Source organism: Bactrocera oleae, chromosome X (genome assembly GCF_042242935.1).
Source record: "Bactrocera oleae isolate idBacOlea1 chromosome X, idBacOlea1, whole genome shotgun sequence".
NCBI lineage: Eukaryota > Metazoa > Arthropoda > Insecta > Diptera > Tephritidae > Bactrocera > Bactrocera oleae.
This window is the reverse complement of record NC_091541.1, coordinates 27137369-27154357: the sequence shown is the minus strand read 5'-3', so window position 1 is coordinate 27154357 and position 16989 is coordinate 27137369. Positions and strand designations below refer to the sequence as shown.

At 34.0% G+C, this 16989-nt stretch overlaps 1 pseudogene; it reads left to right on the top strand.

The window, feature by feature from the left end:
- The first annotated feature begins 9365 nt into the window (after nucleotides 1–9365).
- Nucleotides 9366–16059, top strand: LOC138858188 (uncharacterized; annotated as a pseudogene).
- Nucleotides 16060–16989: the final 930 nt, after the last annotated feature.

Here is a 16989-nt window from a genome sequence, read left to right as displayed (position 1 = left end):
TTTGGTATCTTATTAACTCATATTAGAGGTCGTAGTCTCACTTAGCCTCAATACTAAATTTCACTTTTATTTGAGATATTGATATTAAAATCAACCTATTTAACTCAAATGAGATATTAAGTCATTTTTCAATTATAGAAAATACATTATTTTGTTGTAGCTGACGTTTATTCAAAACTTGCTTCAATCTCCCGCGTTGTATATTATAGCCTGACATCTTTGATGGCAGCTTTCAACTAAATTTTCCGCATATTTCACAGGAAGCGATCTCCAGGTATGTTGGAGTAGCCGAATGAAATTTTTTGGTGACGTACAATATTTTATTGATATTTTGGATTTCATTAAAGCCCAAACATTCTCTATTGTTTCTTGTTTTCATTGAATACATAGCTGCTCCTATCTTATGGATCATTGTCTTCTTGTAGTATTCAATCATGGTAATTTTTGCCGTAACCCATTTCAGCTGGCTTCAGTGAACCCTTTTTATACAATTTAATCCTTCTAACGGTATTCAAGTTTTCTGTGAAGCAACTCAGAACCCCAAATCCATGAGCAGAGAAACATCCATAAAGATGAACCTTTCGGGGATGCTAAACACTCCTTTGAGTTTGCCCTCTTCTTAGTTAAACACGCCTTAAGGGTTTGATCAATACAAAAGCTGACTCATTTATACGTATTACATTGCTACAACCACTGTTGATATTTTCCTACGCCCAATGCAACCTTTTTAATCTGTGTTTTTTTTGAAAGCAGGGGTTTGATTACAGTACTGCTTCATTGAATTTTTGAAAGCAGGGGTTTGATTACAATATTGCTTAAATTTGATGCCACATCTCCGAAGTCTGTCCCATACTGTATTTAGAGATATATAATATCATATCCATTTTTACACACATTTTTATTTAGCTTCTCTTATACTGAACAGTGATTTCTCCTCAAAAAGGAGAACAATATCTTTGTCCTCACTTTCAGATGTCACAAGACTCCTCCCTCTACCTGGCTTATCATTTACGTTTCCAGTTTCTTCATAATGGTCAGACCACTTTTTCACAAATGTACAACTCGTATTTAAATACTTTGCAGTTTATTTAATAGTTCATTTGGAATGCTTCGTCAAAAAGGCTGCTTCAAAACGTTTCTTATACTGAGCACTCATTTTTCAATTTCATTCAAAATTCATCCCCATTATAAATATAAATGGGGATAACGGGCTAAGACCTCGGTATAGATCAATTTCATTCATATTCACCGCTAAATCACATTATGTTTATGAAAACTTTGAGATATCATATACATATTGTGATGCATTTCTCGATTAATCGTCTACCTTGAAACTCTCTCTTGAGTTCGAGACTGGATTGTTAAATGAGTCCCAATTTAATGGATAATATTTATTTTTATTTCTTATTCAACTACTTAACGCTTATTACTAGTTATTCGAGTGTAAATTAACGCCACATACGCTGAAGTTGACTTACACAGTTTTATTGCCAAATATTAAAGCTCAAGCTTGAGACCTAGACATCAAACGGTATCTTATGGGTAACCGACACCGCGAACAGATGACACAACACGCGCTTCCGCGCAAATGCTGAGTCAACAATACCTTTGACGAACCGTAGTTGCAACGGCAATGTGATTTAGGTTTAATTTTAAATTTAAGAAGTTTTTGTATTTAGTTTTAATTTGTAACTCAATTTTATGAAGAAAACAGACACACTGATCGACATATGCGGCATAAATTCTGCTAAAATAACGAAAATCATTATGTGTAGTAGCTGGCGTGATTCCTTGAACAATTTTTCCCATTTCCGCATTAAATATATCCCATATTATAAGTTCACTCAATTTTCCTAAGAAATTTTACAAATTTACCGTTTTATATAGTAAAAAGTCAAGAAGACCATATATTGTGTATACTTATGTGGGCTAGGGATAGTATTGAACCGATTTTATCCATTTTAGGTATTACAAAATATAGATGCTTTTTTAAAACTTTTGCGCTTGTAAAGTTTAGCAAATCTCATCTGAAAATTATTAATCCTCATAATACCGATTTTTACACCGAACATATTAGTCATTTTGTGAGATATATTAGTAAAGTGAAGTGAACATCCTTCCTGATAATAATGTAGTCTGGTGTTAAAAAGTAGTTTAGTAAATACCCTTGTCCTCTTACATATAAGTATATCTAATATATTGATTTCCGAACTTACGGTTGACCGCATATATAGGTCAATATGTGAGACACCTTCTGAAATATATTATATTTTTTTTTTTTGCAAAAAAAGGATGAAATCCATCCTTAAATTTCCCTAAGCCGCACTTAATGAATCTCGCAATTGTAACTGACTTTATGCCGATATGATAGAAGTTTGTGTTATCATAATAAAATTAGGGGAAAGTAGGTATTTTCTCCAACATATGTACCTTAGTACAATGGTCCGCAAAAATTCCTCTTAGCTGTATCCTCTATGCGGGTGTCGACTGGACAATGAGTGTCGCTGCTTGTATCGATAGTGTTTCCCCTTGAAATCTAGTTACTTTTCGCTGGTCTTAATTAGGCGACCTTGGCTTTGTACACTCCATTTTTATGAAATAATCTTTGAATTTATTTATAAAACAACATGAACAATAACGAAAAACACATAAAATTGGCTATGTTACCATATGAACTGCTCTGAGAGCTAACGACTTATAAAAAGTTAAAATCTCCTCTGTCTATAATCTTAGGCTGATGCATTTTGTATAATATTATATATAGGCAGTTATGCCGCTCAACTCCACAATGCGGTAGAATACCACCATTGCCCACCTTCTCGTTCGGCGGTTGCTCGCAAAATTTGAGCTTTTTTTTTATCTGCTTCATCGACGCCTCCTTTTGTTGTGTTACAATATAGAATAATTTCTGGCTTTTTAGAACCGTCATCAACTACTTTTCCATGATGCATTGAGGACACAATTATCACAGCTGAGTAAAAACACGTCAAGTGGACCCCCCATTTTCCACTTGATCTTCGAATTGGAATGTGAGTCTTTTTTCATAAAGTAGTCATCATGAGCAACTTTTGTAGTATTTTGCAATAAACATTAATGTTACGAAATCCGCAAAAAAATTTGACTGATCGCGATTAGATTAAGCAAAACAAAAATTTGTATGACAGGCGGTCAGCGCTGCCGGTATAGCGGTTTATGCTTGTGCGGTTCGGCAACGCGACACTTAGAGTGTGTTCCATATTTCATTTGTATGTTGGAATGATGGTCTCACATTTTGCTTGCAGTGAATGTGGTAGAACAATATGCATAATACCTACCCGCTTAATAGTTTCAAAGAAATACTTAAGACGGGAATTCCCTAATCCACCAGAATGTATTGAATACCCGCTATTAATATTTCGAGGCCATATTTTTAACTGGAATTTCCTATTCTTTAAATATTAAAAATCCATAATTTTTTTACCCCATATTTTTTTCTATTCATTATAAAACGTTCAATTAACATTACAATTCTTGTTTTAAATAAAATGATATTCGAACTAAATCTTTTGCGGTGAAAGGAAATAAATATGAAAGCATCTTAATATTTTATGTCCCAGTATCTACAAGTATGTGAACAACAAAGGAATATCTCGAGCCATTCGTAATTTCGTTGATAATTAATCATGAGCCTCGTTAAGAAATGCTTTAATCCATTTAACAAAAAAAATCATAAAAAAGTCATTAAAAACTTAGTTTTAATAACAAAAAACCGCGTTCATGATTTTAAAGATTTTATTGGGAATTATATGTGCAATTCATGTGAACGGACTATTTATTCAGGCCGAAAACCTGAAATTCTTGGTAAATTATCGGTGAATAAATGTCCTGAAGTCAACAAGCCTGAGAAGTCAAATGATGTTATCAAAGATGACGAAGAAAAAGATCCTACTTTTCCTTGCAAACGGGTAGATAACAAATTAAAAATTGATAAGGTTAATAAATTTTTAACGAAAATTGGTGAACCCCCAATCAAAACCAAGTGAGTCTCAAGTAATAAAGAATGTCAAAACGTTTTAACAAATGTTGTGAGTAAATTTACGGATAATATTAACAATGTAAATAGTGAAATTGATCCAAAAGAGCTTTTACTTAATAACTTTAAATCTGCTTTCAATGATAAAACTAGTAGAGCTGATAAAATTCAGGTTTTGACTACGCTTCCTACAGATTGGTCGATTTAGATGATAAGGAAAGAGTTTAAAGTTTCCAAACGAATGGTGACAGCTGCAAAAAAAATATGACAAGAACGAGGATTCGTATCGCAACCTATGATTAAGAGAGGAAAATCTTTAAACATTGAAACCCTCGATCGTATTGAAGCTTTCTATCTATCCGATGATGTCAGCCGCGTAATACCTGGTATGAAAGTTATGTTTCGGTGATTGAAAATGGGAAGAAAATCCAAAAACAAAAACTATTATTATTATATAATGTTCACGAAATACACAAAAAATTTAAAAAGCTTATCCTGACGAAAAGATTGGACTATCCAAATTTCAAAAACGCCGACCTCGGGAATATATATCTGCTGGCAAAAGTGGAACTCATAATGTGTGTGTGTGTAAAACCCATCAAAATTTCAAATTGAAATTAGCTGGATTTAAAAATGAATTAAAAAAAGAAGGGACAATTATTTCAGAAAGCTCAAATGAATTAATTAAAAGCTCTGTTTGCCAAGAGTCTGCATCATTGTGTTACTTTTCAAAGTGTACTAAGTGTCCAGGAAGTGATAGTATTATAAACAAATTGTAACTATTGCTTAATAACCATGAAATAAATTAAATTACATACAGCCAACGGAAAAGTACTGATAGGCAAAGAAATTTTCACTCAAATCTTCTTCTTTTTATACTCTCCCCGCGTTCAAAATTAGACAGTGGGCGTGGCACAGCCCACTTTTAGGTGAAAACCCATATCTTGAGATCTGCTTAACCGATTTCAACCAAATTCGGTGCCTAACGTTCTTTTCATGTTTCTATGTCATAGTGCGAAAATGGGCGAAATTGGACTACAACCACGCCTATTTTCCATATGACACCATTTTAAATACCACTTGATTCTTTCACTTTCCACTATGCAAATCAAGCAACAATGATTATATCGGCGTAAAACTTTGCGTGAATAATACGTTTAAAGTATGCCACCTTGTGACCAAAAATTCTCTAAATCGAACCAAAACTGTTCAAGCCCCTAGGTACTGAATATGTGGACCCCAGTGCCTATAGTTGACCTTCTACCGAAAATATCAGTCAATCCACAAAGAAATCTCAAACGAGTATACCATTTGACTTTGTGAGAGTATAAAATGTTCGGTTACATCCGAACTTAGCCCTTCCTTACTTGTTTTTTTAAATTTTTGGAATTATTGTCATCAAATAATTTTTATATTGTATTTACGCCACTGAGTAATTAATATTCTTTATATTTTGTTACGCAATCTACATATTAATAATGAAATTATTAGATTTTGTATGTTTAAATTGTTAATTCTTTTGATTATCTATTTTTTTATTATTATTTAATTCAGTTAATTTATTTTGAATTTTTTTGAACTGAAATAATTGAAGAAACAAAGACAAAAGAAGATTTTCTTAATGATTTAAGACAAAAATGGCCTGAATTGTTGAGACATGATTTTCTTGGACGATCTTAAGTGTCATACTTTACTGACAAGAAAGAATCTGTTGAGGATGGAGAATTTATCGTTTGCCTTGATTTTTCTGAAAATTATACTTTTACTGTTCAAAATGCCATCCAATCTCATCATTGGAATACCAGTCAGGCTACAATTCACCCTTACGTAGTGTACTATAGAGAAAATGAAGAAATGAAACATATAAACTACGTTGTAATTTCGGAAAAAGTTAGTCACGACTCGAGCTCAGTTCACCTTTTTAATTTTAAATTGATACAATTTCTAAAAAATAAGTTTGGAGCGGATAAAATAAAAAAGATGTCCTATTTTACGGACGGAGCTGCTTCTCAGTACAAAAATAAGTATAATTTTGCGAACTTAATAAATCATAAAAAAGATTTCAACGTGGACGCGGAATGGAATGCTACTTCTCATGGGAAAGGCAAGCTTTTCGTGTCTTCAACGAGAAAGCGATAAGCACATAACCAATGCAACTTCATTATTTGAATGGGGTAAGAATGCATTAAAAAAATTAACTTTGGTTTTTGCTCTCAAGAAGATCATGACTCTCATGAGAAGATGTTTAAATTACATTATGACCGATGTGTAACCATAAAAAATACACTCCAATATCATCATTACAGCGCTCTTAATAATACATCACTCGAGTGCAAAGTTTTCGCCAAAGACATTAAAATCGTTACCAATAAAGTTAAAAAAAAAGAAATAAAGCAATACGTATAAGTTATAAGAATTAATTTAACAATTATTTAACTTCTTTGTTTTTTTATTAATGAAAAAATATTTAATATATTATATTTCATTTGTTGAAATAAAATCTATAATAAAATAACGATATTTTTTATTAAAACATGAAGTATTATTCCTTATTTATAATTCCTAAGTAACTCTAAAGATAAGTCAATGACTAAGATACTCAAAAATATTCAATTAAAAGAACATATATTTTTATTATTATTTAGTTCGAATATCATTTTATTTAAGACAAGAATTGTAATGTTAATTGGATATTTTATAATGAATAGAAAAAAATATGGGGTAAAAAAATTATGAATTTTTAATACTGAAAGAATAGGAAATTCCAGTTAAAAATTTGGCCTTGAACTATTAATAGCGGGTATTCAATACATTCTGGTGGATTAGGGAATTCCCGTCTTAAGTATTTCTTTGAAACTATTAAGCGGGTAGGTATTATGCATATTGTTCTACCACATTCATTCTAATTCATTGCAAGCAAAATGTGAGACCATCATCCCAACATACAAATGAAGTATGCAACACACTCTAAGTGTCGCGTTGCCGAACCGCACAAACATAAACCGCTATACCCGCAGCGCTGACCGCCCGTCATAAAAAGCTTTTTTTGCTTAATCTAATCGCGATCACTCAACTTTGTTTGCGGATTTCGTAACTTTAATGTTTATTGCAAAATACTAAAAAAAAATTTTAATTTTTTGAGGGAGAAGTCATTAAAATTTTCATTTCTTAACTTAAAAGTTAACTAACAATTTAAAAAAAAAATTTAAATTCATACATATTTTCTCAAAGTACAAGTTTTGAACTATAACTCTTGAAAATTTCATTAAAAAAGCACCAATAGTTTTCTAATTATTAATTTTTTAACTAAAAGTAGTAAAAATTTTCAATTAAAAAAAATTGTTGTTAAAATTAAAATTTAAAAAAACTGAGCGGGGGATGACTTGCTCATGATGACTACTTTATGAAAAAATACTCACATTCAAATTCGATGATCAAGTGGAAAATGGGGGGTCCACTTGACGTGGACTCCACTCTTTTCTTCTTAGACACATATGGGCAAATAGTTTTTTGATTTGTAAATACAAACAAAGTTGACTGGACATCTCTACTTTTTTTTTGGCTAAAATTCGCTTGGTATTTCGCGTAAGAAATCATGTGACTTCTTCCTCAAAACTTCACTAACATCTCATCTTTGGTGACGTTTTCACCCAATTCGTATAGCTGTTGAAAATTGTTGACGAACTTGTTGAAATTAAAGGATATAGCTGTCGACTTATCATTGTTTTGCCTTTCAGCGCGATCGTCTGGATTATCGAAACGCAAACACAGTAACAAAATAACAAATATATTTTCTGACATGCCGTATCTAAATATTTCAAACCCTGTGCCATCCCTAGCAAATAAGTAACTTGGGCGTTCGTGGTTAGATTTCAAAACAGCTGAATAAAGTAAAAGACCCACAAAAGCCTTCAGCTCAGTCATGTCTATGTCTTTCAGTTCAGGTTTATTCTGACGAGCAAATTTTATTCTATATAGGAGATATTTTTCGGTTTGTCCAAGTCAATATTTGTTGAAACATTTCTTCGTCAAAAAATTTATGCTAATCGGGTCTTTAGCATCCACGTCAGCCAATTTGGAGGCACAGCCATGTGTTATGATAAAATGTTGAAGTGTGCGAATCCTAGCATTAGGAGGAGTCTTAGACCATTTATTAACATTTATCCCGTAATAAAAATTCGACCTTCGTGATTCCGAAAGAGACGTGGCATTATTAAAACTATCGATGCTTCCCTTACCAGAACTATAAGCGCTCCTCTCATTGCTGCTATCCACTTCTGGAATATTCTCCTCTAAATCTTCATCTTGGTAACGAAAATGTAATAGATTATCGGAAACCAACAAACATCTCATCAATATCATCTTCACTGACATATCGGTCTGAAGCCAGCGAGAGGGCAATTAATTCCTATTGCAATGATGGACTGTCTACTCGTAATATTTTTCTGTTTGATGAACTCGTTTTCTGGAGTTGACGTTTCTTAGCGTTTTCAGCCACTTTGCAATAAAATTAAAAAAATATTTGTATGACAACCAGGCTACGGCCGATTTTCTAATTAGTATTACTTACCTGGTAAACAACGGACGATACATCTGCTTCCTTCCGCGGTCGTTTAAGCACTAAACCAAAAGCTAGCGGGGGGAAGTGGTCAATTCTGAGAATTTGCAAAACACGCGACGCATGTGAGACTACACGTCACTAGTTAAAGGTTAAGGTATCGATTCACTCAATATTTCGCCGTCGTATGCTCTTTTTTTTGGATTTCAGCATCCATCTCCATGGCAGCCATCCTGGTACCACAATTCAAGGTAGTCATTAAATTCATCATACAATTAGTTAAAATCATTATTATGAAATATAATTCATTTTGAAACTTTGTGTGAAACTTACCATTCTTCGTCCATATATCTTAAATCGCAATGAAAATATTTAAATTTTTACACACATAAGTTCATTTTCTTTTGCTATTCTAATGTGGATCATTCACAATGCGTAATCAGCAGTCAAAATTACTTGACTACAGCTCAAAAATAAGGAATTTTCTTCTTGAGCAATTATTTTAGAGCTGTATACGGACCTTAAGTATGAAAATATGATTTTAAGGCTACTAAGTCCATAATTAGACTTGACATTTGGTATTACCAGACTACATATGTATATCAGTATGTAGCTTTATTAAGTGCAATTATGAAAATTGTTAGTAAGTCTAGTTACGGGATAAACCATCATTAGTCAAAATAAACTATCGATAGTGAGACGAAAATAAAACTATCGATAATCGATTGTTTTCCAGCTCTACCGGTGAAGGATGGTATATTTCCCCATTCATCCCCGTATGGTCGGTTGCTGTATATGCAACCTCAGAAGGAGGTGAATGAGGGCATGCAACAGTCATTGCTAATGATTTACCTGGCGGTAGGTATAAAAAACTAAGGGTAGAGACACCTAGGGGGCTCCCACCGGTGGGCACAGCGATTCAACAAGCTGTGTCGCCAGCGTCCGCACCGCAAGAAAGCTCTGTGAGCATTAATGAAAAAATAGAAGAGGAGCTTCTGCGCTTTCCTGAGAAGATGATCGAGGGTTTCAACTCTGGCAACATGAGAGGGCCCCGGAGAAGCCAAAAAAGGAAACGCGATACACGGCGGTGGTCAGGATGTGTAGCCGAGTCGAGGCCAAGTCCAACCTAAAGAAAGAAGAAGTGAAACGGTTGGGTTGGGCCCGAGAGGAGGTGAAAAACGACCGGGCAAATCGTATTTTGCAAATCGTGAAGAGGAGCGCATCGCTAAAAAGAGGCAGCATCCGATAGAGAGCTTACCGAGAGCACCCTCGAAAAGGAGATAGTAAAGAGACGTAGCCGAGAAGCTGAACGTCAAGAACGCGGACAAGTCGACTACGTCTAAATCAACGGCGGTAGCAAGTGAAATTGCGAAACGACATCTGATCGTGGTGCTCATTGACCCCAGTAACCCACTGGGATAGATGTCGCAGGAGCGATGGAAAATAGTGAAAATTAAGCTATTAGAAGCCCTCTTCTCAAGGATGGGCACAGGTCCAAACGCTCCCATACCGTGATTTGATAGAACAAGACGGTTTAGCGGAGTGGAAATCCCGGAAAGCAAGGATGATCCATCGCTGACATGGGTGAGGAAAGCTGTCAGAACGCTTCCGAAGCTGTGGGAAAACGCAAAACTGGAGGTAGAGTGGTAAACAATTATTTTTCAAAACAATTTAATCATGACCAAAATCAAATAATAAAGTGACCAAAACATGTTTATCGATAGGTAAACATATTATTATATTAAGTAAACATAATCCAAAACATACTTATCTCTAAGTAACAAATATATCATTAGCTGTAAGAAATGTAATTAGCTTAAGAGATAGAATTGTAGTAGAAATAGTACCAAACAATATGAAATAAAATAGTCTGATTTTTGTCTGATACTAAGTCTGAGAAGCCATTTAATCCTGAAGTGACGAAAAAAGGATTAACAAAATTCTAAAAATTCCACGATTCAAGTAAGACTTACATCAATAACAATCAAGGTATAGGTCATGAAACAGCGGATAATACTTTTAAAAAAACCCAAATCAAAAAAAATGAAAGCTGGACCAAATCAAAAGTATACGTTCTTTTGAAAAGCAGATACATTTCGACGGTAACAGAAATAAACAAAATAAAATGGAGCAACGTATTGCCGAGCTTCATGCACAGATTGCCAGCTTGATGACAACAATACACAGGCAACAGGAAGAGCTTACACAGAGACTGACATCTATGGAACAAAGAGTCAGTACTTTTCGAACAACATGAGGACATCCATTTAACTATCAATGACGTGAAGGTAATCGACTTAGAATTATTTAAATCAATATCGAAATTTGAATAAATCACAATACCGATCGTGGAGATCACAAGTGAGGACATTTTTGGAAGCTATTAAGGATTTTTACCAACATCCAAAATATTAGTGCATTGGGAATTGTCAGGACCAGCCGCTGATCTTCTCACCAACCACAACACGAAAATGAATTTCTATTCGATAATCAATCGACTAGATTATACGTATGCTGACCAACGTCCACTTTACGTTTTGCTAGACGAAATGAAGAAACTGATACAATGCAGGAAGACATTAAAAGATTTTCATTGCAAGGTGTTAAAAGCGTTAAATTTGACGCTATCTAAAATTAAGATGTCAAGAGATCAGGACAATGCTGCCATGAAAGATTATGCTTACCAAGAAGCTATGAGGACATTCATCCTTAGATTAAATTCTAAAGATACAAGTGGAACATTACACAGCCACAATCCGAGCAACTTGGAAGAAGCATATGCAAAAGCAGCTACAACTCATCAGGATAACTAAAATCATCAGTTTGACATGCATCCAACTTCATCGAGATTCAACAACAACCATCAGGAACACAATGCACGATAAAGCCAAAATAATCATCCACATCAGTGGAGAGTGAAGTGCCAAAATCAGTACAGACCGAACTTCAGTATGCAGAGAAATCAACATCATCAAGAAAAACAGCTGCAACCACAACCTACACCAATATCTATGGACGTGGATAACTCCAGGCAATGCTGCTGTAAGTGCTTAATATAATAATAATTATAGTAATAAATTTAAATGAAATAGGGTAGACAGTGAACAAAATGTTACACGACCAAATATAATACGAAGAATTAATCAAACAAAGCAAGAAGATTTGGAATCTGTAGATTTTTCCAACTACGAAGAACAATTTGAATCAGGCAATACTTTTTAGGCGAATGAACAGGTACGTCCGTATCATTGTTAGTGGACACAGTTCAGTTATTCAGTTATAAATTCTAAAAAAATAATTACGATGTACGGACATCATTCAACGTTTTTTGAAATTAATGAACTTAATGAATTTGCTATGATTCTTGGGGAACAAGGATTACGCCAAATGAAGGCAGAAATAAATTTATTTGATTATAGTTTAAAGAAAGAAAAAAATTAAGTAGAGCAAAAAATTAATTATAGTATGAATAATGAGGAATTCAAAGATGAAATATATGAGTTAATTAAAAGAAATAGTAATACTAGGGAAACATTACCTTTAGGACCGTATCAGAAGATCCGATATGGACAAAACAATATCCATATCCCATGTCTGATCACAATTTTGTCAGAAAAGAAATTTAGAAGTTATTAAATGATGGTATAGTACAACCAAGTAGGAGTCCATTTAATTAACCTATATGGACTGTCGCAAAAAAGGGCACCGACAAAGGTAGACCCAAAAGGCGAATGGTTGTTGATTTCCAAAAAATAAATGCTAATACAATTACTGACATACATATATCCTGTCCCAGATTTCAACATGACTATTCAGAATTTGGGGAAGCCAAAAAACAAAATAGGATAACAGTTGATCTTAAAAAAATTGAAACAATAAAAAATTACCAACAACCAAAAAATGTAAAAGAATTGAGATATTTTTTAGGACTTGCTAGTTATTACAGAAAATTTTTTAAATACTTTGTACAAAGTAATAAGATACTTGTGAATTTAGACACAGCAGCTGTAGAAGCTTTAGAAAAAAAAAATTCATTACAAGTACAAGAACAGGTTGAACTTTTCCAACCAGATTTCTCTAAACCTTTTAGTTTAACGATAGATGCAAGCAATGTTGCCATTGGTGCAGTTTTAGCACAAAATCGTCATCCAATTGCATTTATTTCACGAACATTAAATAAAACGGAAAAAAATTATAGTACTAAAGAAAAGGAATTGTAAGCAATTGTATGGACTTTACAAAAACTTAGGAATTATTTATATGGTGTGGCAGATTTAACAATCTACACCGATCATCAATCCTTAATATATTCTATTTCCGAGAAAAACCCCAATACAAAATTGAAAAGGTGGAAAAATTGAATTGAGGAATATGGTGCCAAGTAAGTCAATAAACCTGGACATCAGACTGTTGTAGCAGATGCACTTTCGCGTCAACAAATAAATAATACAACAAATCGTTCAGATCATTCGCAGCATAGTTCACCAAATGAAATCACTAAAAAAGTTAAACAACCGCTCAATTCATTCAATCATTAATGAAGTAATTACTCTAACAATATTTCCTAGTAGATTTAGACACACAATAGTATTCCATTTAGAAGATGAAATTATCACAACGTTTCCAAACTATAAGTTTGTGTTAGCTCGATTGATACACGTTAAATTTTGTCTACTCATTCTTGACCTAACATTAGAAAAATGTGTAAAAAAGAAGCAACACGTTGTGAAATACATATGTTTACAACACAAATATGAATGCAAACCAAATAACCTATAGAAAAAATCCAATACCAACTCGAGGAGAATATATACAAATGGACATATTCCATATAAATAATATGCTGTATCTTAGCTCAATAGATAGGTACTCCAAATATTGTTATTTACGAAAGCTAAATACAAAGATAAATTGCTAGAATCAATAGAAGAAATACTCACCCAAGCTTACCCAAATGCTAAATATCTCATGACGGATAATGAAGTATATTTAATGGAAACATAGTAAAATCTTTATACAATAGATTAGATATAATACATTCAGTTACTCCAGTATACCATTCAACTTCCAACGCTCAAGTAGAACGGTTACATAGCACAATTATAGAACTTTGTCAAAGTTTGGCAGCTGAAAATAAAACTGGGCCTAGTAAAGAAATTTTCAACTGTTCGTGAATACACTAAGACTATTCATTATTCCACAGGACACAAACCTGAAGACATATTTTTCAATAGGGAAAAACATACCGATATCAAGGATATTTTGGCGCAAAAACAGGATAAACTATTAGAATATCATAACAAAAGCAGAAAAAATATAACATATAAAACAGGTGATATTATATATAGCAAGACAGATCGACGTAATAAGCTTGCAACAAAATATAACAAACACAAAGTGAAAGAAGATCGCGGGGACACGATTTTAACAGTGAGGGGAAGTTTATACAAAAGATAACATTAGGAAGCAAAGCACACAATGCAAAGAATAGGAGTCATAAACTTTTACTTATTTATTTTATTGGTTTCATTTGCATTTGCTGAAAAGATACCAAACCTTTCAGGTAGAAGATATATTTTAACCGAAACGGACAACGTTTATACATATAATAGCTCAGCCTACCTGTAATATAAAACAAACCTTTCGGCAATTTTACTGCCTTATAAAAATATAATGAGAACAAGATACAAAAGCATACAATTCCAGGAAGAAAGTATACTCATTAATAAAATATCATCAGTATTAAACGTGGCTCAATTTTGAAATTTATAACAGGTACGCCAGACCATGACGACCTCATAGAAATAAAATCAGGTCTTAACCAGTTAATAGAAATTAATAATCTTTAAAGACAAATTAAATTAACAGTTTGAGAAAATCTCAGAAACTCTAGATCCAAAACTCAAAACAGAAACATTAATTATTAGGGAAGTATATAAAGAATTAGAATCAGTAACAAACACAATTAATTTTGCGAAAACAGGTAATTTTTATTCAGGAACACTTAATTTTAAAGATATTAAGGAAATCATTAAAACAGAACCATATGACATTCCAATAATAAATATTTTAGAATACTCCAATATCCATGTGTATATATTTAATAGTGCCATTGTAACAATTTATAAATATCCAGAAGCACACTTAAGGAAAGTATTAATTATCGTAAAAAAAAACAATTATTTTCCAAAACCATTTACACATTACAAAAATCAAACAACAAAGTGACCAAAACATGTTTATCGATAGGTAAACATATTATTGTACTAAGCAAACATATCCCAAAACATCCTTATCTATAAGTAACAAAAATATCATTAGCTGTAAGAAATGTAATTAGCTTAAGAGATAAAATGTAGTGTAAATAGTACCAAAAAATAAGAAGAAAATATGCTGATTTTAGTCTGATACTAAAACTGATGCTAACTCTGACAATGGTCAGTACTCAATAGAATAAAATATTTTTTATTTAAAACAAATAATAAAAATTCTATATTTGTTAACTCGCTGCAGTTACTAGAACGTCAGAATCCGTACAAGCCGACTCAAACAACGACACCCCGCCGATGGCACGTATTAGAAAGATGAAGTGGAGAAGGATTTCGGCTTAGAAGAGATTTTGTCGACTTCACTTGTTCTACAGGACGTGTAGAAGGTACCTATTCAGCATTCTGAGATTCTTCTCAGCCTAGAGAAGGGCGTCTATGACGTGAATTTAGTCCAGCAATCAAAGGTAGCATCGGGTAACGTGATAGTTTGGCTAAAGTCACAAAACTACACTACATATGCGATTAACAAGGTAAGAACGGCGATACTGGTGCACAAAAATCTACATTTACATATTGACCTTAGTCTTTCCACAGACGACTTGACGCTTGTACCAATAAAGGGTGTCAAAGATGAGTCAATACTCCTTGTATCCAGCAGAGCTCGAAAGACTGGCGGCTACATCTAGCAAAAGGGAGCAGCCGTTGGTGGTGGGCGCTGATGCCAACGCTCATCGTACGATTTGGAGCAACTCCGACATCAATCAGAGAGGTGAGTCTCTACTTAACTTTATCTTACAAAGTAATCTAGAGATAGTCAATCGAAGTGAATAACCTCCATATATAGGACCCACCTCCAAAAACGGTCTAGACATAACTCTCTATACCAGTAGAAATGCAATGGCAGAGAATTGGAGGGTGCTAAGAACACCGTTATTCTCTGGCCATAGGTACAATACATCTACTTCTCCATTAAATTTGAAGCAAGGATCAGATACAAAATTAGGTGAAATCCCAAACAAACTGGGATCTCTACAGGCAGATACTATAGGCAAGGGACTTAGACCTTTCGTGAAAAGCTCACATAAAGAGCTTGAAAGGGACGTGACTCTATTCACGGATTCTCATAACACAGCTTTTCATTACGCTGGGCAATCCTCTCATTCGACCCAATCAAATCGCCCGTTACATATAGAATTATTCTAGTCATGTTGCAAAATATGCTTTGTCTATCCGTTCGATTTTTAAAGGATGCCTGAAGTTCAGGTATGTGTCGCCCTCAGAGGCTAGGGTATTTTACCGAAGACAGGTAGAAACAACCCAATTTACTCGAAAGAGCTTAGGCTGATATGCTTTACTCCCTTCTTTCTGAAAACATTAACAAAAATCTGGAATTTGCATATCAGGGCAGCAGCCGCCCCTTAAAGCTTGTTCAAAGTGAAACTTGCATACACTAAAGGCATATCCGTAGAGACTGCACTACATACACTAGTAATCAACATCGAAAAGGCTCTGGAATATAAGGAATACGCTCTGGGAGTGTTCCTGGACATTTCTGGATCATTAAAAAAGGTGTATACGGAATCTATATTGAATAGTATCGAGTCAATAGGTGTTGATCCTGCTATACAACGCTGGGTCAGAAGCCTCTTGATCTTTCGAACGATAAAAGCAGAATGGAATCAAGCTAAAATTATCGAGAAGATCTGTATACTATTATTACAGAAATCTACCTACGGAAAACCAATAGAAAGGGTTCAGAGGCGCACTCCGCTGTGCATATCGGGAGCTCTGAGAACCACTGAAATGGCGGCTCTAGAACTAGTGCTAAACCTGCCACCTAAAGACCTCTTCGCTGAAAATTACGCTGGAGGAAAATTTACGTATGTTCTATATCGGGCATAGCTCGTGGGTAATGGCGGTTCGGTAAGTACCGCCTACGGGATCCCACTTTTAAATTGGGAAAGAAGGTTAAGAGTATACATAGAAAAAAATGGCTTTCGTAAAGGCATATTAGCTACGTGCAACACATTAAAAATTTATACGGATGCCTCGAAAATGGAGGACGGAGTTGGTGCAGGGATATACTGTCCAGAGGTAGGCATAAGGCAGCCTTTTAAGCCGCACCACTGCAGTATATTTTAAGCAGAGGT